Consider the following 27575-nt stretch of genomic DNA (forward strand, 5'->3'; position numbering starts at 1 on the left):
TTTCTTCCAGAGGTGGAGCTAATCATGACCTTTAAGGTTTTGACTGCCTTGCAAGAAAGAGATTTTTTTACAGGTGTTATCTAATGAATTCATCCTACAAGGCAGTAAACCCTCTAGAGAATTAATACCCAGAGACCATTAAAGGCCATTCATCCTTTTGGAAACAGTGCTTCAGGACTATGCCTAATGTAGCATGGTTATTAATGAAGTAGACTTAAAGAGCAATCCCAAACAGAATTATATCCTTCTAAGGCTACTGAAGTAAATAGGCTTAGAAAGGTGAAACTTTGATTAGGACTGACTGCACTGTTACGTTGCTATGGCAGAAAGTTTTAAACTATTGAGTAGGTTTTTTTGTCAGTGGCCCAAAAACTATCGTAGGAGACTCAACAAACTTCTTGTTTTCAAAATTGCTTTGAAGAAACTTGCAACACTGCCAAAGGATGTAAATCGAATGGTTTTCATGCTATGGTTTTCTTCACACCAGAGAGGTTCCCAGAGATCCAAAGTTGCCTCTCCTAAGATACTATCATACTGGAACTGACCTTTAACAGAAACTTGTAACTTGTCCAAGCAACAGAGGCCACTAGACTTCCAGAAAGTTCCTCCAGGCAGAACAAGAACTACAAGATACTGAAGCTAAGATTAAGCATTAAGGAAATGGAATAGCACCACCTATTGGCTGGCAGTGATGCTTGCAGAATTCTTGCAGCACTAACCTAATTCACTAAAGCAGCAGTCCTCAGATTTTTTAAAAGTAATACCCACTTCTAAACTTCCCCCTCCTTTCAGGACCTGCTTGCAAAATACCCCAGGATAATTAGTTCTCTCTGGCATAAAAGGCCAGAATGGCGCATCAATTAACTGAAGAAATTTATATTGTATTTTGTTTCTTTTTTGGTATTCACAGATATAAATATTTAGCATTACTGAGCAACAGGCTGTATTTCATGGTCAGTTCACATATTATTAGAGTTTCCAATTACAGACTGTGAAATTCCTGGAGTTTTTGTTTTGGGGGGGGGGGTGGAATCTAGAAAGAGCAGGGTTTAAGGAAGTGAGGGACCTCAGTGGCATATAATGCCATAGAATCCACCTCAATAGTCATTTTCTCCAAGGGAACTGATTTTGGTGGCCTGGAGATTTGTTGTAATTCCAGGAGATCTCCAGACACCACTTGGTGGTTTGCAAATAACAAGCCTGATATCTGCAACAGATTACAATACACAGGGTGAAAAACACCCGGATATCTAACAAAACTACTATATCTATTACTCTTCAATGTCAAAATACAAATATGTTGTTTATACAAACAATACAATCATGCTCATAAATACAATCATTGTACATAGTACTAATTGAATCTCCAGAAGTCTTTGAATCAGTTCATTAATCACAGGGGGCTCCACACCCCGCTCTGTTTCTTCTTTGAGCAAGGTAAGTACTCCAAGGGCGAAAAGGATGGTATGATGGTAAGTGCATTCATAAAAGTCTTCTGCAATTCATGTAGTTTCTTATGATTACAGAATCTTCCCAGAGCTGGTACAGAAGTCAAACAGCCACTGACAGTCCTAACTGCAACCGGCTTAGCAGCAGCTTTCATCAGGACGACTTCCTCAGGGACTGGTGGCTCACCTGATGCTGACTCATTCCAACATACCCTGGAGGGACGCAGAGGAGCTAAACCACGAACTTCCACAAGCTGGTCTACTGGTTCGTTTTAAAACAGCAATGCCCCTGCAAAGCGGCAGGGAAAGGGGCATTTAAGCCCATGGATCAGCTGCTTGTTGGGGAGATCCCCAACAAGCAGCTGATCATTTAAAAGGTGAGGCTTGGCTGCCTGGCCAGGAGTTCCGAGTGGTGGGGAAATGGCCATTTAAACTGTGGGGATCTCCCCGACAAGCAGCTGATCCAGGGGTTTAAATGCACATTTCCCTGCCACTGCTAAGCAGACAGAAAGGGGCATTTAAACCCAACAAACCACAAACTGGTTCGTGAACTTGCCCCAGTTCGTGGGAGTTCATGGTTCCTGGTTTATTAAAATGCCACGAACCACACGGTTTGGTTTTTTTGTGGTTCGTGCCCATGTCTATTGGCAACCCTACATATCATACAGAAGCACCTCTTAACTTACCATCCAGCTTTGCAGAGACTCCCCTCCCAGTTCACTCTTTCCCTCCTGCTCTCCTCCTGGTCTTGTGACACTTCTTCAAGAAAGTCTGACTCCTGGTCCACAGTTTGGGAAAACCACTACAATAATGAGTAGTTGTGTGGTGACGGTGAGAATGGCAAACTCCATACTAGGGATTATTAAGAACCCCCACAAAACATTTCATCCTGCACTCTACTATTCCTCTGTATAATATGATAACTAACCAGATCTCCTCATTTTCCAAGTCCACGCAGGAAATCAAACTAGCAAACAATTTTAATAAGATTTGTGATTTGTAATATGTAATTTCCTTTCAGTGGGCCAGACTTATTGTTAAGACTTCTAGGAAAGGGTTCACTGTAAATAAAGGCATTCATAGGATTTTAGATCTACTCTCTTTCTTCTTCCTCATGGAGATATAATATCACCTTAAATTCAGAAAGCCTTTTTCCTTGATAATGAAGGCAGTGCTGCTAAGATGGAAAGGACTACTTATACACTATGATTAAAAAATGGAATTAGACATCCCATGAGGCTCCAAGAATATGTTTATGATACAGCTCAGGGACATACCCCAGAAAAATATATGTAGAGCTGTGTCTAAATATGGCTTTGCACATACATCTTGGGATTTATTTTGCCTGAGCCCAGTTTATTGCATGAGAAAGCCCTCATTCCAACACAGACTGTTTTTTCTCAAAGCTTTCTCAACCTGCTAGGTACAATGGAAGAGTCAGGAGCTAGGTTTGGAAACTTATTCATGCAAGTATGATAAGGATCCCATTTCTCCAGAGGGGACAGGGGATCTCCCGCTTCCAGCCTCCACTTCCCCCCCAGCACCACTTACCTAGCCAGCGGGGGGTGGGGGAGGAACAGGGAATGGGCCCAGGAGCACCTCAGCAGGGGGCCTATTTTTATCAAAACAGCCCCGTGCAGAGGTCTTCACTTCCTTATGCTGAGAATGATGCCATTTCTGGTGTGACAAGGAAGTACTCCACAGAGCATACAGAAAGCGAGAACATGAGGTAAGTACTTTTGATGTGCATGCCCCCCCAACACTCCCAGTCCCCTGGGTTGGGCTCCAGAGGACCTGCCAACTCTAAAGCATGATCCACCAATAGGCAACACTCCCTCCTTAGTTCATTCTAGATCAGTCACGTAATTTCTAACTGTTATATATTTTGTTTAACTTTGTTCCTACCAATGTAAATATGTGTCCTCACCCAATGATATCCATGTGGGCTGGGTGATTTTTGTGTCTAACCCCAGCATAGGTAGGGATCCACTATCCATTTGACTGCACTATATCAGTTGTTGATTGTGCCTACTCCTCAGCTGTAAGAGACTCCGGGCTTCTAAGATGTCATACATTTTAAAAGACAGGTTAGTACAAACGTATTTAAATAATCTTGAATAACAACCTTAGCCGTTCTGACACACAGTCAATCAGATAAAGAGATCAGCTATTTTAGAATTAATGGGGCTTCAAAAACTGACAATATACGCTTTGGGAAATATTGAACAGATGTACTGTTACTTTTTTGTTACCCAAGTATTCAGGGCTCGGTGAGAAAAATAGTCTGGAAAAAGAACATTAAGCTTTCAAGCATCCCCTAAAATCAGCCACGCGCAGGAAAGAAAACTGATTCTTAAAGAACAGTGACAGGGGAAGGACACTGTGTTACCTCATAAATTTTACTAATAGAATTTTCACCTACTACCAGTCATGCAGTGGCTTTTAAAGCAAACCATTCCCCTTGCACGTAATAGACTCTGAAAAGTTACAAATGCTTATCTATTATATACTGCATTCTGCCATCTTTAAAGAATGGATATCCAGGAATTGGGGTGGGGGGAAATCTGCACTATCTGAATAGTTATTTTCCTAGAGCTGAATGGTAAAAAAGAAACACCGCTTCCAACATTAGAACAGTTCATTCCATCATAACTACACTGGGCAATTTAGCATTTCTTTGCTGAAGAATGTCTTTGACACTAATAGGAACAAATCAAAATGCACTTCAGCATTCCCCCTACATCCATAATAAATTCTGCAAGCTCTCCTGACAAACAAAGCATTTGCTATATCTTTCTGTCTGTACACTGCACGCCTGGCATGTTGGAAACAAGTGTCTGTATATTGATTTATTGAAGAAAAATCAACGCTGGAGTGCTGTAAGCAGGGCTTGTAAACATAATTCACGAATGCAATGATAATCCACTGTCAATAATAATAATAAAGGCAGAGTTGCCTAGTGGATAGGTTGTTGACACGAGGAAGTAGAACCACTAGCTGTTACTGAGCAAATCCCCATCTAGAAGCCTCAGTTTCTCAGGTAATAATAACATTTGATTTATATACTGCCGTTCAAGACAACTTAATGCCCACTCAGAGCGGTATACAAAGTGTGTTATTATCAGAGCTTTTTTTCTGGCAAAAGAGGTGGTGGAACTCAGTGGGTTGCCCTCAGAGAACATGGTCACATGGCTGGTGGCCCTACCTCCTGATCTCCAGACAGAGGGGAGTTTAGATTGCCATCCACGCTGCTAAACTCCCCTCTGTCTGGAGATCAGGGGGCGGGGCCACCAGCCATGTGACCATTTTCAAGAGGTTCCGGAACTCCGTTCCACTGCGTTCCTGCTGAAAAAAAGCCCTGGTTATTATTATCCTCACGGCAATCACCCTGTGAGGTGGGTGGGGTTAAGAGAGTTCTAAGAGAGCTGTGACTGACCCAAGGTCTCCCAGGTGGCTTCAGGTGGAGGGGTGGGGAATCAAACCCTGTTCTCGAGATTAGAGTCCAGCTGCTCTTAACCATTGCTCCAAACTGGCACCAAACTGATGAATTACACAAGGACACCCTGCTGATGTGCTCCTGGGCCCATTCCCCTGCTGGCTAGGTAAGTGGTGCTGGGGGGGGGGGGGAGTGGAGGCTGGAAGTGGGAGATTCCCCCACCCCCACTAGGAAAATGGGATCCCTACTCATTTATTTGGGCAGAACCTTTTGTGAGCCAGATCTCACTTTGTCAGAGGTATGTATTTGATGGGCAATATAACATACCGTACTTCTGTCTACTACTCCTTGCATCTAATGAAATAGGTTTTTGGCGGGTGAAAACATAAGCTACAATGTGTGAATTGGTTTAAACAATACTGCAAGACCAATTTGATGTTCTTTTGTAAGCAGTTACAAGATTAATTAGCATGCTGGTCTCAAAGGAGGTAGGACTTCTGAAGATGACTGGAGTGGATGAGTAGATCCGTAAGGGAGAAGGCTACCATTGAATAATAGCAAGCAAGCAAGGTAGCTGGGCAGGGGTGAGTCACGAAGGGAGATGCAATGTATAAAACACACATACTAAAAACAACAGCTATATTTCATACTTATAAGTATGTTTCAAGTACAGGGAGCTCTTCACATACATTATTAGGGTCTGATGAGATGACACATTAAATGCAAACTGGATTTGGGAAAACTCCACTCCAACTCACATTTAACATGTGACTCTGCACACAACTTAAAAACAGTGCGTCTGTGCAGAGGGAATCTGCTCTTGAGCATGCAGTGAGGCAAGAAGGGCGTCATCATTCAATCCCCTTCCTGCTGCTTTCACCGGCAGAAAAGGGCCACAGGAGACAGGCTATTTCTCTTACTACCAGTTCCATGTGTCCCCTGGGCAGATGCTTATTTTTAAGGTGAGTCTAGGGTCACACATTTAATGCAAGTTGGAGTGGGGTTTCCCCAACTCATGTTTAACACACCAGACTCATAGAAATCCTTAAAACAATCCTGTAAGGTAGGCTATTATTGCTATCATGTTGCAGATGGGGGCAGGAGGCTTGAGGCTTCACACAACAAATTGCACGAAGACACTCAGGTGAAGGGAAATACAATGTTAGTTGGGAAGCCAAGTTTTAAAAGACAGATCAGAAGGCTCTATCAGTTTCACCTCTCTAGAGCCAGCGAAGATTGTTTGTTTATTTCCTCTTTTCCTCTCCGAAGGGGAGGTGAAATGGACAGAGCCGTCAGGGAGGCTAAGATGAAATAAACTTTCTGAGGAGCGATCTTTGCCAGCTCTAAAGAGGTGAATTACACTTCCTGGCTAACATTGCATCTCACTTCACTTGAGCATTCTCATGTAATTCATCTCATGTAGAGAGACTCTGAGAGAGCAATATCTGTGGCCACTGTTTCAAGTCTTTGTCATCTGTGTTTGATGGCATTCTTCGAATGGCAAACGTGTTCAAACACACCACTTAGAATGAAAGCTAATCCCCTAAAAAGGGTAGATCTCAGGAATTCCCCCAAACTGAACTGCCTGAGGCAACAATAGGAGAGACACTGACAGAAAGAGAGGGGCCATTTCCACACTACTCACCTTCATCTGGAATGCTGCGGCACATTGCAAAAAAAGCTCGCGTGAGAAGACACTATCTTCCGTATTTTTTTTTTTGCGATGTTCTGCAGCATTCCGGATGACGGTGAGTAGCGTGGAAACGGCCAGGGTTTCCCCCCATTCAAACTAATAGGATACAAACTGGGAAAATGAGGCAATACCAGTTTTGATCAATTGTGTCAGAGGGTTCAGGGGAGGTTGATCCTACCTCCCATGAAACACATCACCTACTGCAGGTGTCAATACAGCAGTCTCTTTAGTTTCTTACAGAATTAGTTGGTGGAGTTAACAGCACCCTCTCACCTCCTGCCCACACATGCACATATGAACTAATAAAAGAATAAAGAGGCATAAGAACATTTCACACAAAGAAACTTTTTAAATGACTGGAATGAATTAGTGTGCTGATTCTGCATATATATATATACAATCTCAAACAAGGGACCCCATCTTTTTAAGCACGTGGGCACTTTTGAAATTTTGATGCAAGGTGGCCAGCGCCATTACAAAATGGCTGCCACAGGAAGTGGAGCCAGGCATACACATGCAAGGAGGGTGGGAAATATAAACACATACACACAAAAGAAGAACACATTAGGAGACAATGAGTGAGAGAAATGAAGGATAAAATGCACAGAAAGAAAGAGGACGACCAAGAGAGAAAGGGTGTTCCACTGCTCCGATGCTTTCTAGTCTCCAGGGCCTCACAGAAGATCTGCAACATCTGATGGTGCGTAGATGCCACCCAAGGACAAAAAGATTCTACTAAGGCCTGAGTGCACCAAACAGCACGTAACACTTACCTAATTATAACTGGTGCATGATCTGATCATGATGAATCCTACATAATCCGAGCATGCCAGCAAGTTGTGCACGCACCACATCAGTGGCTATTCAATCAGTCACCATGCTAACAGCCACCAACTGCGCAGACACAAAATGACTCAAATTCTGCTAGTTTTAAATTGCTAACAAATTATCAGTGTGATGATAGGGGGTACTTTGGCACTGTGAGAAAGGAACATTTGATTTTTTATTGTCTTGCTTTCAAAAATCCAACCCTCCCTACTAGGAATATATTATGGCTGGACTTATTTGACCCCTAAAAAGCTGGATCTTTATACTAGGTTTTTCTCATTTATGGCAGAGGCAACTGTTATTCTAATACCAGCAGCTTGTACCTACAGACTTGTCAAATGAGAAGTGCTCTCCCCAGTACTCCTGCTGAAAAGCCTTTTTAAGGAAATTTTCTAAGACTAGAAACTAACTGCCATTTTACAGCCCCATTACAAAGGCACAAAATCTCAGCTCAGTTCATTCTTTATCCCAGGGGTTCGCAACCCCCGGTCTGTGGACTGGTACCGGTCCGTGGCCGGTTAGCAACCAGGCCACACAGGAGGTGAGTGGCGGGCAGGGTGAAGTAGGGTTTTCTGCAGTGACAGCAACCAAAATGAGATTATGGACTGGACATAAGCAACACACTTCGGGTGTCACTGTCTCCTATCATCCCCAGATGGGACCGTCTCGTTGCAGGAAAACAAACTCTGGGCTCTCACTGATTCTGCATTGTGGTGAGTTGTATAATTATTTCATTATATATTATAATGCAACAATAGAAATAAAGCACACAATTGTATCAACCCAAAACTACCACCCCCTGGTCTGTGGAAAAATTGTCTTCCACAAAACTGGTCCCTGGTGCCACAAAGGTTGGGGTCCACTGCTTTATCCCATCTTCAATAAATAAAGAGAAAAAAATCAGTTACAAAAATGAGGGGAAAGATTCTGTACACCAATGAAATAAAGAAAAGAACTCACACTACTGACTACAGTGCCTACATAAGTCAGAAGTTCTGATTTGCAAATTAAATTCCTCTCTCTGTTCTGATAGAATGTAATTCACATACACAACTGAATGTGTTTATGGATCAAGCCCCTCCAATGAAGCAACAACCTCACACACATGGCAGCAGGGAGCTGCATTAGTCCAGAATAGAGATGGGCATGAGCAGCAATATGAACCAAAAAAAGGCACGAACAGCCCAATCTGCTGTTTGAGAACAAGCTGTTCATGAGGCCCCATTCTAAACGAACAGGTGGTCATTGAAAGCCTCGTCTGTTGCTGTTCATTGCTGTTCATCAAGCCAGACAGTCTGGCACCTGCAATCAATTCCCTTGGCAACTGGAGGCAGGGACTGCCTGAACTGTGTCTGAACTCCTGCTGCTGCCCTGGAAACCCCAATCTAAGCCCAATTTAGCTTGATAGGCAGGTCTTCCTTTCAAGTGTGGAGCTCCAAATTTGTTACAAGGAAGCAAAGAGCAGGGGGGGGTCCCAGCTCTGGTTTTGCAGACAGTGAGGGAGAGACAGTTGCTGTTGGCATTTTGAGAGAGAGAGACAGGGAGAGTGCACTGAAGCTTGAATTTTCTTTGTGTGTGGTGGGATATGGATCTACCCCTTCAAGTTCCAGGGCTGCTGCCAGGCTGTGGTCCTACTTTTTGCTATGGTCCTACTTTCTCGTAAATAGTCAGATGTTTGAGTGGAATTTCTGTGAAGACGAAGAAATTGGCTGTATGGAATGTTGTTTTTAAGTCTTCGGGGATGTAAATAAGTAAGTAAAAATTACAGTCCATCTCCTTACGAAACGGACAAACAGCTAGTTTGTGGTCATTAACTTTGTAGATAATCACATCCAGATACTATTATTTATCACTGGTACCTTTCCTGCTGCCTGCTCAGGTAAGCTTTCTGGGAGTGGTGTGGTAGGGATCTACCCCTTCAGGTTCAAGGGCTGCTGCCAGGCTCTGGGGCAAAGCTATATTTATTATTGGTACATTTCCTGCTGCCTGCTCAGGTAGGGTTTCTAGGAGTGGTGTGGTAGGGATCTTGATGGCTGGAGGAGAGAACAACGAACAACCCATGAACATGTTCGTGAACAGGTCATGTTCGTCACTGTTCATTGTTCGTGGATGGCAACAAACAACGAACACCATGTTCGTTTTTTTTTTCTGTTCATGCCCATGTCTAGCGGCGATATCTGAAAGCCTGGTGACCTTTGGACCCAAACACCTCTCACCTTTCCATATTTTCAATAACATCTTCCTTTTCTGATCCTATAAGACTGTTGCAAAGATTCTGACTTCTTGGCTCCATTAGTTATTTCTAAGTGACCATTATTATTTCATTTTTCCTGTGAATCTTAGTGTTAGTTTTGCAGTAAGGAAATGGCATGATCTAAATGTGTAGATAGTAAGGATCAGTTTTATTCTTCTGGTTAAAACAAATGTGCCGGACACTGCCTGTCTTCTCTCTGTTACAGCAATGGAAAGCAGAACTTCAACATGATCAAAGATCCTTGCTTGCATGTAAGATTTTAAAGAACACCAATGCTTGGAATCAGCAGCTTTTTGCTTTCTATTTTGCATATTGACTAGCATGTCCATAAACAGAAACGACTTTTGTTATCATATGCATAATAGCATTTCACTTGTCAGATGAGCATTAGAATGGCATGTATTCCTCACAGCTTATGGGCTACATTGCTATGGGAAGTTAGCTGAATACTTTGATTTCATAGTGTTCACACATAGCCCAGCTGTGTCCTAGAGTAGCATCAAGAATTGAAAAGATTATGCAAACATGCAAAGTGGAAATAAATCTTGCCAAAGAGGTCTGGTACAACTATTTAAAGCATAGTTTTTGATGCTGCATTATTACAGTCTTTCCTGAAAACACTGGGCTGCCTATTTCTTTCATGTCATGGTAAAAAAAAACTAACTGAGGAATATGTTGGATCTATTCCAACAACAAAACATGCTTTTGGCATTTCAGGAATGAGCCTCTAAAGCTTGCTCACTCAGGTATGTACACTCTCAGTTCCTGTGTGCCTCTCGCCCCACTCTTTTCACAGCTTCTTGATTCCATCAAACTGAAGGTTGTTGGAGTGTCCAAATCAGATGTAACATCAAACTGCAGTTGGTACTCTCACTCACAAACCAGGATCCCCCAGTGTGGTTTATAGGCAAAAGAACAACTTCTCGTCCAGTTAAGATAGGGAGTCCAGTGGCGCAGAGTGGTAAGCTGCAGTACTGCAGCCCAAGCTCTGCTCACGACCTGAGTTCAATCCTGGCGGAAGCCAGGTTCAAATAGCCACCTCAAGGTTGACTCAGCCTTCCATCCTTCCGAGGTCAGTAAAATGAGTACCCAGTTTCCTGGGGGTAAAATGTAGATGACTGGGGAAGGCAATGGCAAATCACCCCATAACAAAAGTCTACAAAGAAAACGCCGTGATGTGATGTCCCCCCAGAGGTCAGTAATGACCTGGTGCTTGTACAGGGGATTTATCTTTTACCTTTACCTTTACCAGTTAAGACGCCATCACCAACTATGCAGATCCCCATTGTCTATGCCAAACATGAGAGGATGTATGAGCCAGAAAGATTGGCTATAATGACGAATCACATTTTGCCAGTACCTATAAATGCAGCCAGGGTATCAAGCAGTTTCTTACTATTGATTCAAATACTCAGCCTGCTAGTCATATATCAGCATACCATTTCACAAGACTGCAGTTGTGCTGATTGAAATAGGAGTGCTACTTAACACCTTAAATTTTCAAAATCGTCATGCTACAAGGAGATATTTAAGGACTAATGTCCCAATAAATACTGTCTTGCCTCTGCAAAGTTACTGCAATTCATTGTTGCGCTGCTTAAAAATGCAATCTTATTCTACTAATGGACGAAAACTTCTTTCGGGAACCCATTAAACATGAGAAAGCTCTCACTAACTTTACAAAGCTTGTGGAAAGTTGCTAGTAAGGCATAACTGTGTTTTCAAAAAGCTGCACAAAATAGATGTTTTAAAAGATCCGTTTCAAGAAAAGTGACATTATCTTCACAGTAGATATTCTATTTTATTGCAAGGCAAAAAGAAAAGGAATGTGCATATATGATGGACTGCATGTTTTAAAAAGCCTGGTAGTGTTGTACACACTGCTGCAGGACTGTTAAGGGTTAATCCTTCACAGAAACAGAGAGTGACAGGCTAATCCATGTCATCTGATTGGGTAGCATGAGCTGGAAAGAGGAGGGTCTGTTTTCAGTCCTAGCTGAGAGGAATTCAATGTGAAAAGTTGGGAGATGGAGTCCTAAGTTCCTAACTGAAAGCAGTTTAACACCAACAGGAGAACTGGGAAACCGTTGGCAAGGAAATTTGGAAGTAGGTGCAGACTCCCATTTGGGCCAAAGAAAGGGGACAGATCTTCTAAGAAGAGATTTTCCCTACCCAGCCATATAAGGAGGTAACTCTGGAGAGTGAAACGATTCCTATTGCATGTGGTTAGAAACTGCATGTGGAAACCTTCAGATTCAGTTAACAACTGTGTGAAGAGAAGGGGACTGGAGTACTAGAAATTGGGTACCAGCATTCCTAACTCAAGAAGAGAATGGGAATATGAAAAGAAAGTATCCTGGAAGATTTGGGGGAAACAAGGGAACGAAAGGCTCAAAACATAAGCCCTTTAAGTATCTGTGAAAAGCATAAGAACTGAAGTCAGTGCATGTAGTGATTTTTCTTCACACACACACACGCAAATAAATATACATATTTCTTTGCTGTTTCTTTGCAGGAAAACAGCTAGGGAGCGGCCAAGCCTTTACCAAATTTTACTGAATTAATTCGGTGGCTTTAGTTCAGAATACCGAATCTGATTCGGTATTACCTGTTTTGATCTGAACCACACACCCCTACTTCTGCATGCAAAGCAGAAGTACCACTCAGCCACAGACCCTACTGAACACTACAAACAAAACTAAAAATATCTCTTAGCAGTATATGAACTATTTTAAATGGCCATTAAATTTCTCACTGAAGAATTTTAAATGGGTAGATGTAGTTCATTGCATTTGCACACTAGTTTTATTTCCATTAAAACAGGTAACATTCATGACTTCTAAAAATAATTTCCCTTCAGCCATTTTTACAAAATCTGTTTTTCCTCATTTGAGTGTTGTATTTAACTCCCAGGTTTTTTTCCCCATTGATACCATGAATAAAGTCTCTACAGTTAACATTGTACCACGTTTGCAATGTGTTCAAAGCATGGGCAAAGCCCAGAGAACAAGCACGCAATATTGTAGAAGACCCACAGAGAATTCTTTGTATATAAAAATCTGTCTTTGTAAGGGGAAAGAATGCAGAGCTTGATGCACAAGCTCTCCACCCACATTGCTCGGGAAACACACTGCTTAAATAAATCAGCTCCCTCACTATGCAGCCTCAGTAGTACAGAAAATAACTCCTAAAACAAACATTTTCAATTTGAAACACAGCATGATGGAGCAAGGCTAAGTGAGCATATTCTGGGACTTTTAATTTTCCTTTCAGAATTTAAAAGAGCAACCTGCTGATGTTGAGCCCATCTTTTGAAATGTCAGCAAGGGTATAATAAATGGGGAGGGGAGATCTCAGATGAAGGATACTAATCTTTTTTTTCTTTCAAATGGTTTCCCAGTTTTGGGAAAGAGGGGCCATTTCCACACGGCTTACCTTTTGCCGGAACACAGGGTGTTCTCGCGCGAAATTGTGCAATAACAGCGTCTTCCTGGCGCGATTTCACACATGACGATGCTGCGTTCTGGCAAAAGGTAAGCTGTGTAGAAACGGCCAGGATCTCTGTGAAGGATTCTCTTCACACCTAATTGATAAGTTCATTTTCACCTAATGCAGCCTAATTGATATGTTCATTTTTTAACGTGGTTGTGTGGGGTGGTCATGTACTCATTTGGATTTATATGTTATAAGCTGATGGCCTGTCTGGTACTACTATGGCACTGGACACCATAAATCCAGGGCTTCTGCAGCCAGCCATGGACATGCAGCAATTTGGAAGGCCTGAACACTAGGAATGCCAACTCCGGGTTGGAAAATACCTAGAGATTTGGGAGGTGGGGCCAGGGAAGGGTGGGATTTGGGGACAGGAGAGACATCAGCAGGATATAATACCAGAGTCCATCCTCCAAAGCAGCCATCATATGTTGATTGAAATTCTAACTTAGAAGACTTATATATGCTTGCCAACTCTAGGTTGCAAAATTCGTGGAGATTTGGGGGTAGACCCTGGGGAATGTAGGATTTGGGAAGGGGAGGATCTCGGTATAATGCCAAGAGTCCACCCTCCAAAGCAGCCACATTCTCTAGGAGAACTGATCTCTGTTGTCTAGAGAGCAATTGTGATTCTAGGAAAATTCAAGGCCGCAGTTGGAGGGTGGCAAACCTAGAACTATAGCATAAATACTTTAATGGTAGTGCTGATAAGATTAAAGCTTGGCCGGCACTGGGCCACATTAATTATTTGTAGTCCCATTTGGTCTTAATATCTCTGATGGCAAAGAGGTAGCAATTTACTGGGAAGAATTTAGAAAAGCAAAGGCTCTGAATTAGCCATCCTAACTTGCCGCTTAAGTTCTGTGCAATTAAAAATAATTTAATTGCACAGAACTTAAGGCAACTTCCCATATAGCCAAATTATACCATAAAAGTCATATTTGAGTATGCTATAAAAATCACCAAATTATCCAACCCATATCAGGCAGGATAACTGGGTTCGTAAATTAATACTTAAAAAGAAAATGAAAGAACCATTTTGCACTCTTCTATAGTGAAACACAGGATGCAATCTGCACCCCAAGATTCCCTCTAGCTCTATCAAAAGAAGATAAGCTGGCACTCCCCTCAGTTGTATTTCTTTTTTGTTTTCTCACTGTGTTCTCAAAACAGCGCTAGTTTGTTCCCAAACATCCTTCAGAAAATTGTTTCCCGTTCTATGCTGCTAATTTGTGGAGCTTGGAGCTGTTCCAGGTTTAGCAGTATTCTGATAAGGCTGCTTCTATGTGCCCATGTCCATTAACACTGGTGAGCTAAATTCTTCAGGCTGTTGTGTAATCAATGAGTCTTCAAAAGCCTGCTCTGAAAATACTGTTCTTTCAGCTGACAAACACATACTAGCAAATGCCATTCATATTATACCATTTCTGATATCAATTCCTATAAGAACAATGTCCACAACCTTGTCACTACCAGAACCAGCCTTAGAATTATTTATGAGAGAGCTGAACTGCCCTGCAGAAGTGAATAAAACCTTTGTCTCTTCTGAGTGTACAATAAATATAGGTAAAGGTAGTCCCCTGTGCAAGAACCAAGTTATTACTGAGCCATGGGGGGTTTCACAGCACAACGTTTTCTTGGCAGACTTTTTACGGGGTGGTTTGCCCAGTCATCTACACTTTACCCCCAGGAAACTCGGAACTCATTTTACTGACCTGGGAAGAATGGAAGGTTAAGTCAACCTTGAGCTGGCTACCTGAACCCGGCTTCCGCCAGGATCAAACTCAAGAGCTTGGGCTGCAGTACTGCAGATTACAACTCTGCACCACAGGGCTCTTCTAGAATAAATATATATTTAAATAAATACCATAGGTCTATTTTCCTCACCAATGATTGTATCTGCCAAGCTACATAGGATCTTAGAACTACCACATAGGCTTGTGTCTCTGAGATCTCTTTTACACAGCGAGAGAGGGAAAGAGACGAGTGTGGGGGAGAGAGAGGGGGTCACTTTCACTCCCTAAGTGAAAGTGAATACATATTTCATATCCCATGACTATAAAAAATGCTTTTTTACAGCTATGACTTGTTGGAAAGCTGACACACACACCCCATGCTGATCCACCTCGAGACTGGATTACTGTAATATGCTGTACATGGGGCTGCCTTTGAAGACAACCCAGAAACTACAGCTGGTGTAAAATTGAACTGTTTCTCCATTATCTAGAGCTAGCAGATAAGACCAAGGGCCAAGCTACAAGTGATGAATGACACTTGAACGGCAAGTGGATTGAGTGGAGAGCAAGTGCAGGGCAAGTGGCTACACTTGCCGTTCAAGTGTCATTCATCACTTGTAGTCTGGCCCCAAGACTCCTATTTGGAGGTCCTTTCACTGGCTTCCAAACAGCTGTGATTCCCATGGAATTTCTGGTACATAACAAGAATGAGAGATTAATACCACCTCAACAGAGAAAGTCCAATAATTATAGAAAATGGACTACGAATAGACAAAAGAGCTGAGGAGAGCCAGTTTGGTGTAGTGGTTAGGAGCAGTAGGACTCTAATCTGGAAAACCGGGTTTGATTCCTCACTCTTCCACTTGAAGCCAGCTGGGTGACTTTGGGTCAGTCACAGCTCTTTCTCAGCCCCACCCACCTCACAGGGTGATTTTTGTGGGGATAATAATAACACATTTTTAAACTCTCTGAGAGGGCACTAAGTTGTCCTGAAGGGCAGTATATAAATCGAACGTTGTTGTTGTGGGACACTCACCACCTTCTTATTTCAGAATTAATGCCATCATCACAAACTGCTATCACAGGACCTTTGAAAAAAGAATTGGTCGCAGTGGAAAACAGACTTAAGCAATCTTTGTGTCACTTGATCGCTCCTTCTATAGTTGATCATTAGAAAGCTATCCTTGGTTTTCCCAGTGACCAACATTATGATCCTCAAAGCATCAATTCTTACTTTGAAAATCTGTGTTACTAACTTGTGTAGCTGCAACCTATATCTTAGTGTCCTGCTGTAGCATAATGATTAAGTGGCTGGGCTGTGAATTAGCACTCTGCTAGTTCGACTCCCACTACTGCCATGAAATCTGCAGGTGGCCTTGGGTAAGCCACTCCTCTCAGTCCCTCTCCAGCTGTATTGTGGGGAGAATAACAACACTGACTTTGTTCACCGCTTTGATTATGGCAGTAATCTGTCTAAAAGGGCAGTTTTTAAACACACTGTTATATTACTGTTACTGTTACACCTTATTTGTAGCCCACCTTCCTCACTGCAACACAAGACAGACTACAACACTTTAAAAAAGTATAATACATACAATAAATACAATAGAACTTCTGAATTTTGTTTTTACAGATGTTAAACACATATACAATCAGGCAATTAAACTGCCTACAGTCACAATAATCTTATCGTCTGTAATGTTGACCAAATTTAAATGTTTTAAATTGTTTTTATGGAAACGTAATATTTATTGTGGCTTTTAAACGATGTGATCCACCCTGAGCCCGCTTGCACGGAGGGCAGGGGAAAAATCTAAAATAATAAATAAATAAAAATAATTATAAAAATGCCCCTCCGGAACAATTCCATTTCACACGTTCTCTGAAATAAAAAAAAGGGTGAGAGTCTTGTCAGGCAAAGCATTCACACTTACTGAACTCTGTAGTGAGAAACACAAACACTCCAACCCAACAATCAGCTATATGTGTACTGAAACACACTTCTGCTTTTGGAAACCTAAAGTGAGTTCTGTGCAACCATCTTCCCATTCCAGCAGATGGAGTTATGTGCTTTGTTGCCCTTTTTTTAAAAAGCTACACATCTGCTAGCCGTTCAAGATGAATCTCCAATTTTGCATTTCACTATCAATTAGTCGATCAGCATTTTTAAAGGGCTACACATGTATGCTCTGTTGGGTCTGTGTAAAAACACACTCGAGGAGGTGGAGGATGTTCAAGCTTTCATTTAAGCCCCAACGCGACAATTCAGAAATGCTTATTTGATTTGCAGATAAAGTTGCAATTACCTGGGAAGCCTCTGCATCAGTAGTCGCCTGCAATGGCTGCATCTTACTTTATTTGATTTCTATGACAATCTGTAATTCTTCAGACTGAATATAAAGCATCACATTTATGTTCAATAAAAGTTAAGTGTTTGGCTTGCTGCACAATTAACAATCCTGCCCACCCACCAAAAAACTGCCTAATTCCCTAACTAAGAGTTCGGCTAACATTAATGGCATTTGTTGACTCTGCAGTTCATCAAGGCAGTGTTCTTTGATGTAGTTAAATGGGAGGGAAAATATTTAATAATTGAAATGGTTTGAAAGCATCAAGAAGCACTCAGCCTCTGGTGCGCTAAAGCATGCTGGATTTTGAGACATGATCTATGGACTCGCTTCTGTCACCACTAAAGATCCTGACATGGCTCCAAATCCCACTGAGTGGAAATGCCTTGCTGATATCATAAAACGCTTTTGTTGTTGTTCTTTCAATGTATGTAACACATAAAATTACATATGCCTTACACATATTTATAGAACTTAGGAACAAAGGTTTTGCCTTCCGTTCAAAATGCAATACAGAATAGATCACGTCAGGTCACCAGGAACCGTATTATACGCTGAAAAATAACCACAAGGGATCTTCTCTTCACCAGTAAAGCTAATTTTTTTGCAAGTTTGCAGAAAAGCAGACACCCTTTTTCATTCTTGTTATGACTCCTCACTGCTTACGAAAATGGGAACCAGCTTTCACAGCCCTGGAAGTGAGAAGCTGAAGAAAGGCCTCGTAGGCCCAGGGAATGGATATGTATAGATCAACGTTAAACAAGCTGTGAAAAGCTTTTGTGTTGTGCTTCTGAAAACACTGGCCAAGTCTGAGCTGTGGAGCAAAAGTCTCCCATAGCACATCCTGTTACCACTGGCGAGCCTTGGATCGCATCCAAACAAGCATTTATTTTCAGCCACTGACCTTTCTTTCTTTTTTAAAACAGATACACACCTAAAACAATTCCTGCTGGATCAAAACAAAGAACTATCTGATCCGAGCATCCCTGTAACCAAGGAAGCCCATAAAAATGGCATGATGCCTTCCTTTAATGTTTGCCTCTCCAACAACTAGCAGCCAGAGTCAAAGTAATGATAGGGATGTTCATTGTGATAAAGTCTGAGCCAGGCAGACCCTGTGTGTTAATTTCAGAGACGTAACAAATACAAAAGAAACTTAAAATTTCAGACCTGAACCAGCTAGTCCATTCTAGACATTTCCTCGTTATGCCTCAGAGGTGGTTGCACGCTGCTTTCTGCTGCTGTTTCCCTGTGATATTTATAAATTACTATGTTCCTAGAAAAATAGTAGAGTCCAGTAGCACCTTTAAAACTAACCAACTTTATTGTAGTATAAGCTTCCGAGAGCCACAGCTCTCTTCGTCAGATGCATCTGACGAAGAGAGCTGTGGCTCTCGAAAGCTTATGCTACAATAAAGTTTGTTAGTCTTAAAGGTGCTATTGGACTCTTTACTATTTTGTACTACAGACTAACACAACTAACTCCTCTGGATCTATGACCCTAGGGTAGAGGAAGATGGAAAGCAAGAGGAGAGATCAACTCAGCATTTACATGCCTGATACACACCTTGACCAGCCAGATCATTTAGCCCATGTTTATGTCAAATTATCTCAATTCCTTCCTAAAATTTCTATACACAGTGTTTCCCTGACTAGTTTGGGGTGAGCTTGCATTTTATATACATTTTGCCACACCCATTCCAATTGTTTGGCATAAGACTCATGGTAGAAGAAGCCCACAGCACTCTTTCATATTCTCAAGTAGAAATGGACACGAACCTAAATACAAAGCAAAAAAACTCATGAACCAGCCCGGTTTGGGGTTCATGAACCAGGGTTCATAGAAGCTTATTTCCACAAACTTCCACGAACTGGACTACTGGTTCGTTTGGTTCGTATTAAAGGGCCAGTTTAAATGGCCATTTCCCCGGGGACCTGCAAGTGGCAGGTCCCTGTAAAATATCAGCTGGTAGGCAGCGGGGGGGGGGGATCCCAAGCCCCAGCCCTACGCCCCAGCCCCCACTTACTTTCCATTTGATGTTGGGGTGGTGGAGGCCTCTTCCACTGCCCTGAGCGCTCGCAGGGCAGCAGAGGAGGTGGAAAAGGCCCCTCCTGCCCATCAAATGGCAGCTGTGGCTGCCCATCAAATGGCAGCCCTGCGAGCTCTCAGAACAGCAGAGGAAGCCAAAAACGGCCCTCTCACCCCTCAAATGGCAGCCGCAGCTGCCATTTGAGGGGCAGAAAGGGCATTTTTGGCCTTCTCCTCTGCTGCGCGGGCCTGCAGTGCCGCCAAGGGGAGCCTCTAACACCCCAGCTAAGTGGGGGGCTGGGGCTTGGGGCTGGGACTTGGGGCTCTGGTTTGGGCCATTTAAAGAGCCGTGCCTTGCAAGTGGCAGGTCCCATTAAACTATCAGCTGGCAGGTGGCAGGGGGGGATTACCCCTCCTGCCAGCTGATAGTTTAAAGAGTCCTGCCCCTTGCAAGCGGTAAGAAAGGGCCCTTTAAACGATTAAACACCCCTTTTCTTGCTGGAAAGGGGCATTTAAACCCCATGAACCACGAACTGGTTTGTAACTGGGACAGTTCGGTGCCAGTCATGGTTTGTGGTTTGAGGAAACCCCACAAACCACGAACCCCATGGTTCAATTTTTTTCTGTTTCATGTCCATGTCTATTTTCAAGATGGTGTTTCAAACTTCTCAGTCATTTAGTTTACACCTTCTGCACTTTTTCCTGTTCTACTATATCTTTTGATAGATGGGATAACCAGAATTCTACACAAACGCAGCCACACAATAGATTGGTAATAATGGTATTAAAATAAGATTTTTTTCCACACAGGGTTTTTTTTGGGGGGGGGGGGTCAGTTCTGGTCCCATACAGGGTTTATCCTCTGATTTCCACACACCATTATTTAACCTTCAGTTTTCTCTTCTTTTTTTTTCCCTGATTTTTTTCCCAGTTCTTTTAAGACCATTTTTACCCAAACTTTTTCTGGAAGCAGATTTTGAGTTGATTTTTTCCCTCGTGTTATAGTTCTCTCAGTTTTCTTTCTCTCTCCCATTCCTACCCATCTCCAACCCACTTTTCAATGACTGTACTCTCATTATCTTTGAACCATTCTCTCCCCCCACCCATTCCCTCCCTTTTCATAGTTTTCTTTTCTGTCTTAAAAAAGATCAATTTCATATTAATGTATCAACCTACATTGTAATAATAGGTGGAGCAGCTTCTCTGAATTCCCAGGTGTTGTTTTTTTTTTGAAGTCTTCATCCTCTTCCATTGTAGAGATGCACCTTTTTCCTTATACTTTTGCAAGGAAAGGTGCTAAAGCCCTTTAAAAAAATGAAAGAGAACTGGTGGCACCTATTATTACAATGATAGGTCCATATATCAATATGAAATTGACATCTTAAAAAAAATGTAAAAGCCCTGGTGGCCCAGGAGAGGGGGCAGGGTAGCCACTTCTGGTGCTAGAAAAAGTCATGCAGTTTGAAAAGCACGTAGCCACTGCTGCTCTGAGCTCCGTCTCAACAGAGGTCAGTTTGCCCTGCTGGTGCCAGCCTCTGCCTCCAGGCTCTAGATCAGCTTTGGCAGGACTGTCCAGTTTGGACCGTGGAGGGGACATAAGTCTGGATGGCAGGGCTGCTCCCCTTTTAGGCTTCCCCATGCAAAGACTGGCAATGTGTCCATTTTTAATCTTTTTAAAAAAACATTCAGCCCTTATATTGATACAGCAATCTAAGCATGAACAAAAAATAAAAAGGTGTGTGTGCTGTGTGATGTCATCACTGATGCCACTGATGACAATGGCACCCTCACCTAAGATCCCAATTATACAAGGCACACGAGGAAGAAAATAAACTTACTCCACAACTGTAAAAATGCAAAGGGAGAGCAGATGCGCGGAAGAACCAGACTCAAACCAATTTCAATACTTGTGGATCGACTGCTAAGAAAATCAGGAATAAGTCTAGCATGCGGAAAAACCTATTAGCAATTTTATTTTCAGTACTTTTGCTGCTTGACCCTACTGTGAAATGTGTCAGCACATACCAAGTTAATCTTTTCATTGAGCCATCCACCATGACCCCAAGAGTTCCTGGTTGGTCACAGCCAATTCAGAGTCAGACACTGTGTATGTTTGGTTAGGAGTTCTTTCCCAATGTGGATTGCTTTCACCCTTAAAATGTTGAACCTCATTTGCCATTTTGTTTACAATTCATTCATTTTGCAGATGATTTTTGGAGCTGTTTGCAGTACAAACTGGGTTTTATTCATTCTGAATACTTCAGTGTCATCACCAAGTCTAGCTCACTGCTCACTCCTGAATTCAAACCATTTATTAATAACTTTAAAATAGCTATCCCACTATTGCTTCTGAGTGAAAACTATAAACTCTTACCCTTTGTTTCTTATAGTTTAACCATCATTGATAAAAGGCTTGCTCTCTTATCCCATGATCGGTTTGGGGTCTTTGGTAAGAAATGTCATCTAAAATTTTGGGGAAATATAAATACCTCCTGAATCATCCTATTTTGAATGACTCTCATCAGGCCTGATTTGGATATAAGTGGGCACTTAACATGCCCTCAGCATCTAGTTATCTTTCTTATTTCAAATCATTTAACTCCTGGCAAGAGGTACACCACAGATCTTTTAAGGTTCATTATCAGATATCATACACAAGCAAACACAATTCCAAAATCTTCTTCCCTCCTAACCCTTTATTAAAACATGATTATTCAGAATTATTAATATGGATCATACCATCCATTGTAACTACATAGATCATTAAAGGAGAACAATTATATCAGTCCAAGAAAGTATCTCACCCCAACGATAAGCAGGTCACAGGCAAGGAACCCCTTCTAAGAAGAAGCTCCCATTCGATTCAGCTTGTCATATTTATAGGGTTTCAGAATGATCTCCTAACAATAACTAACTGTCCCCCTTGATAAATAATCACATTCTTGGCTAATTATCTTATAACTTCAAACATCAGAGAAGGTTATCCATATCTGAAACAACTTTTTAAATTATATGAAAATATTGTTAGTTCATTCTTGCTACTTTTAATCTTACTGTAAAATGAGTGATTACATTTCTCATACATATGAATTCCTTTTGGCCATCAACCAATACACCCATCCTTGAATCATATCTTCAATTCTGTGAAGTTAGACCTTCCTGCCACTCTCAGATGCTCTCTGCACCTAGGCCTCTATACCTAGGCCTGAACACATACTATCAATTGATGTAGTTTAGATGGCTCTTCTGATCTACACAAGGCCACACATCTGTGTTACTCCTCTGTTTCATGCCCCTTTCCAGGGTTGTTGTATTCTGAGCCTCCAGACTCCCAGGTATGTCTAGTTGTGGGTAGACATGGGCACGAACAGTATTACGAATGCAAAAAAAGCCCATGAACAGCCTGTTCAGCTGTTCGCAAACAGACTGTTCGTGAGGCCCCATTCCAAACAAACAGGTGGTCGTTGGAAGCCCCCATGAACAATGAACAACAAACATGTTCGTGATAGCATCATGTTCGTCAATGTTGATTGTTCATGGACGGCAATGAACCATGAACAGCATGTTCATTTTTTTCCCGTGTTTGTGCCCATGTCTAGTTGTGGGCCAGGCTAGCTGTTTTTGCATTCAAACACATCTGTGATCTTCTTGGTGAAATCCAGCAACAGTTCCCCTATATTTCTAGCTATATCTGTGGCTACCCTCTATCTATAGTACTCTTGAAGAATTCTAAAAGGTTAATGAAATAAGACTCCATATCCTGGAATTGCCTAGTTCCCCTTGGATTCCTTTCTTTGAGATTCTGCCAAATGAAACAATTTACATTTCTTAGAAAACTATAAAAATCAGTCATTAGCTGTGTGATCTGATACATACATAATAGATACTGAATGTACACTTGCAGCAAGGATTCCTTTTGTGTTATTCTCTATTTATTTCCTTCCTTAAGTCTGATATAACTAAAGCAGACTCCAGTACACAATATATGGACTAACAATATCCTCTGCTGTCTTTCACCACTTCCTCTCTCTTGTTACTAGGAAACCATGGTAAAATATTTTATCACTGTGTTTGACCACTATACTCAGCTGCCAGAGAGGCTTACAAGCTGCCAGATTATTCCTATAAACTTCTGTCTCAGACAGAATCAAGCAGTTAGAATTTCCTTTCTACGAAGCAATGCTTGTTCCTATTCTAGCCCTTGGAATCATAATGCCTCTTTGAATTATGATAACATGTACAATGTTAGAGTTGAGCTATTTGTGATCAAAGGCATTTTTTTAAGCAAAGAAAACCTTTATATGATTGGGCAAATTAGGGTTACCAACGTCCAGCTGGGGTCTGGAATGGTCCTGATCTCCTGACTAAAGAGATTAGTTCCCTTGGATGAAGAGGCAGCTTCAGAGGGTGGACTGTAGGGGCCAAACTAGATGTGATAGTGTCCTTGTGTCTACCATGAAGATGATAACACCATTATAAAGTGATTTTAAAATGATTCTGATCAGGCCTGTGGCTGAGGTGCTCCGGGGAGGGGGGAGTAAGACCGTTACACTTGAAAGGCATGGCTTCCCATACTGTGGGTCAGAACCTCACATCATTTTAAACTCACTTTCAAATGGCAGCACCGTCCCCATGGTAGACACAAGGACGCTGCCACATCTAGTTTGTCCCTATGACATCACATGCCTGCTAAGCTCCCTCCCCTCCCGAAACTCCACCCTCTCTAGGCATCACCCCCAAATTTCCAGGAATTTTCCCCATCCGAGTTGGCAGCCTTCAAGCAAATAGAGACCCGTGAGATTACATGGAATGGATTTGCACTCAAATATACACATGAGATTGCCCATTCACGCATACCTGCAAGGTTAATTACTCAGAAGACAGCCACTCAGCTTGCCTTATTGAATAACAATATTTTTGTTCAAACAATCAAACAGTTCCTGACCTTCCTTCAAGTGATTCACTAACAGTATAAGACAGTAGTTAGTGCTAACCTTATTTCTAAATCAAACTATGACTTCCAGTGTCCATTTGGAAAGCAACTATTTTGTTGCCTTCACTGTTTTGAAGTTGCAAATTGAATTGGGCTGCATTAAGGAAATCAAGGAAATCTAAGCCCAAGTTTCAAAGTCTTTTAACTATAGACAGAAGAACTGAGAAGACAACTGGGTAATAATTCAGATTTCTCTGCTGTTATCTAAGATCTACTGCTCTATAGCATATTTTGAAAAACATGAGGTGCAATACTACCGATAAAGAATTCCGCTTTATTTCATTTTTCCAGCCATCTTCCAATGCTTCCTTATCTCTTTATCATTCCCCAAGCACTCTATAATATCTTTTATTTTTTTGACTATATAACACAGGTTATAAATTCTCTGGGCAGGGATCATGATATTTCACATTTCATACAGACCTAGGACACTCTTGGTGCATAAAGAAGTACATAAATAAATAGTTATCGTTGTTGTCGTTATCATCACAGTAGCAGAAGTAATTATCAGTTGCAGCAGTCGTTAATGACATATTCCATGTGCAAGCAGGCCTGGCCATAATAGCTGTGAGGTTCTGCCTCCATCAGCCCCACCTCCTGGTCATCCTCCGTTGTGCCACACCTCCTTTGCCACCTTGGGAGGGTGGCCCAAGCCTCAGAAGAGGGGAGGAGGGGGATTGACAGCATCCACACACTCTTTCTTCCATCAGGGCAGCCTGGCTTCCTATTAGAGGTGAGCAAAAACCACAAAAATAATGAACCAAGAGGTTTGTGGGCCGTTTAAAGGGCCCTGCAGCTTTTCCTCAGGGAAATGGCCATTTAAATATGACCCAAATGAACCAGTAGACCAGTTCGTAGAAGTTCGTGGAAACCAGCTTCCACGAACCACTGGTTCGCGACCCACAAACAGGGCTGGTTCATGGGGGTTTTGGGGTCATGTTCAGGTTCGTGCCCATCTCTACTTCCTATCTCTGTGCTGCCTTGTGCTTCCTCTCTGGCCTGTTGAGGACTTCTCTTATTTATACCCTCCCCAATCCCAGCGCCCTGGCCCCACCCCTGAGAGATGGGCTGTCACCTGGGCTAAAGGAGGTACCTGTTACCTAAGCTGGGTTAGCTGCTGGCCTGGCTGCTGGTTGTAACATTGCCTCTCCTTTCCCCTTGCTCTGGCCCTGCCCTGCCTGGCCCCATGATGCTCAATCAGCAGGACTACTCCCTGTCCTGCTACTTCCCTGCCCCCAGGGAAGTGCAGACCAATCAGTGCCTGGCCTGCAGCCATGGCAAAACTTTCTGCAATAGCCCCCTTCCTCTCAGGCCACCGCACCTCCTCTGCAAGGCCAGGCGCTGTCAGTGCTGAGTCACCGCTGGCCCCTGAGAGCTCCCATCCTGTATGAAGTCATCAACAAGGCCAGCTTCTATGGCCTTATCTTTGCTTGAGGTTTGTCGAATGCAGGCCCAGCCATTGCAGGCAATGGCTTCTCTCCACTGGTACCAGCCTCCTCTCATCCTCATGTCGGGTGAGTGGAGTTCATGGTGGCAGAGCCAGGTTGCCCCTTGGTTCCAGCCATGGTGATGGGAATGGAAGGGGATGGCAACTTGGAGTCTGATCTGAGTGCCAGACAATAGCTTGCTGTATTTTTTTCTTGCTACATCCAGAATTATTGGGGGTATGTTGCTCCCAGTTCTTACTACTACTAGCAACCTCCTAATACATGTGACTCCCCATCATTGTAGAATTCCTGTAGTTTATCTCAGATTAGGAATGTCTGTTATTGGGAACTGTCTGTTATTGGGAACTATTCCTTTGTTACCTAAAGGGATCTCCTTGTGAGTTGGGGGCGTGGTGGAATTAGCAGCGAGGAGAAGACCATGAGAAGGGGTAACTGGGGAATCTCCACCAATGTATATAAGGATTGCCCCAGCTAGAGAACTCCTTTCAATAACCAGACAGATGTTTCAATCAAAAAGGGGATTTTTATTGAAAATAACAAAGATCAACAGCACATAACACACACAACATGCATTCTGAGCTAACTAGAAAGAGAGTCTGAGGAATTGGGTGATATTTACCATCCAGACATCCAGGAGAGAGGGGGAGTGTTGAGCAGCCTGCACTTCAAGGCAGAAGGACTCAAATGGAGATCCGAGGGTGGATGCTGGATCTGAAGCATGCACACAGTTTATGGTGAGAGGGCAGTCTACTTTATACCATGGATCCTACCCAGGGGCAAGATTGAATCTTCTACCCCAAAAACAAAGACTTGAGTGGTAGTTCCCAGGGTGGGCCAAAGAGCTGCTGAACTGTCTCCAAAGTGGGACAACAAGCCAGTAAACCATCTTCAGGGTGTGACAATGAACTAGGATGGCGCTGATTAGGTCTTCCCGGGTGGAACTAAAGTTATTAATTATGACTGATGACTAGACATGGGCACGATCTGAATTACGATTTCAAAAAAACCCCAATTTTGGCGTTTGCACCATCATGACTCAGCTAATCGGTTCCGTCCACGGCAACCGATCCAGCAGTCGGGGGTTTGCTTGTTCGGGACTTGATCGGATATATTGGTTTCTGTTCAGAATTGCAGACACTCTTGTGCCAGTAATTTATTCCCAGGGCAACGGAGCCAGGGGAATGAGGAAAAGGCAGTGCGGGAGGCTGGGAGGCCACCTGCGCTGTTCGTCTTTCCCCAGGACAAGGGGTGCGTGGGCAAGCCGGCCGCCCCTTGCCATGGGGAAAGGCAAAAGGCAGCACGGAAGGCTGGGAGGCCGCCTGCGCCATTCACCTTTCCCTAGGACAAGGGGCGCGTGGGCAAGTCGGCCGCCCCTTGTTTTGCAGGGCAGGTGAACGGCGCGGGCAGCCACCAAGCCACTCGTGCTGCCGCCAGCTCCGCAGCACACCGGGACAGCCGGCTTGCTGCATGGGCGGGGGGGAGCAACCCAGGAGCGTGCGCGTGCGTGCACGCACACAAGAGCCTGAATACGGTTGCCCTGGGTGCTGGCAATCATAGATCCAGCCCTGGAAATGTCCCCTCCCTGAGGGGAGGCGGCTCATTGCCAGGTTAAAAACTCCCCCCCCTCTACTCTAAGTGCGTGCGTGTGTGTGTGTGTGAATGTTCCCTCCCTCCCTGAAGGGAGGCGGCTCATTGCCGCCTCCCCCTGCCCACCAGGCCTGGCGGCCACTGCCACCAACCACCATTCCTATATCGCTGGAAACAGCGGGGCGCCCTCCCGCTTTGGCCTTCCCGATTCCGGATCAGAAATGGGACTTGATCGGTTAGAATTGGTGGCCTGGGTTCGGCAGCGGCCTGGATCCATGAATGG

The 27575-nt window shown here is 43.1% G+C and overlaps 1 protein-coding gene across 1 annotated transcript in view; it reads right to left on the reverse strand.

The window, feature by feature from the left end:
- The window catches only part of GRM8 (glutamate metabotropic receptor 8), a 717928-nt gene that overhangs the window by 371833 nt on the left and 318520 nt on the right, over nt 1-27575 (reverse strand). The gene's annotated exons all lie outside the window — the stretch shown is intronic.

The sequence above is a fragment of the Eublepharis macularius genome, chromosome 9, assembly GCF_028583425.1.
Source record: "Eublepharis macularius isolate TG4126 chromosome 9, MPM_Emac_v1.0, whole genome shotgun sequence".
Lineage (NCBI taxonomy): Eukaryota > Metazoa > Chordata > Lepidosauria > Squamata > Eublepharidae > Eublepharis > Eublepharis macularius.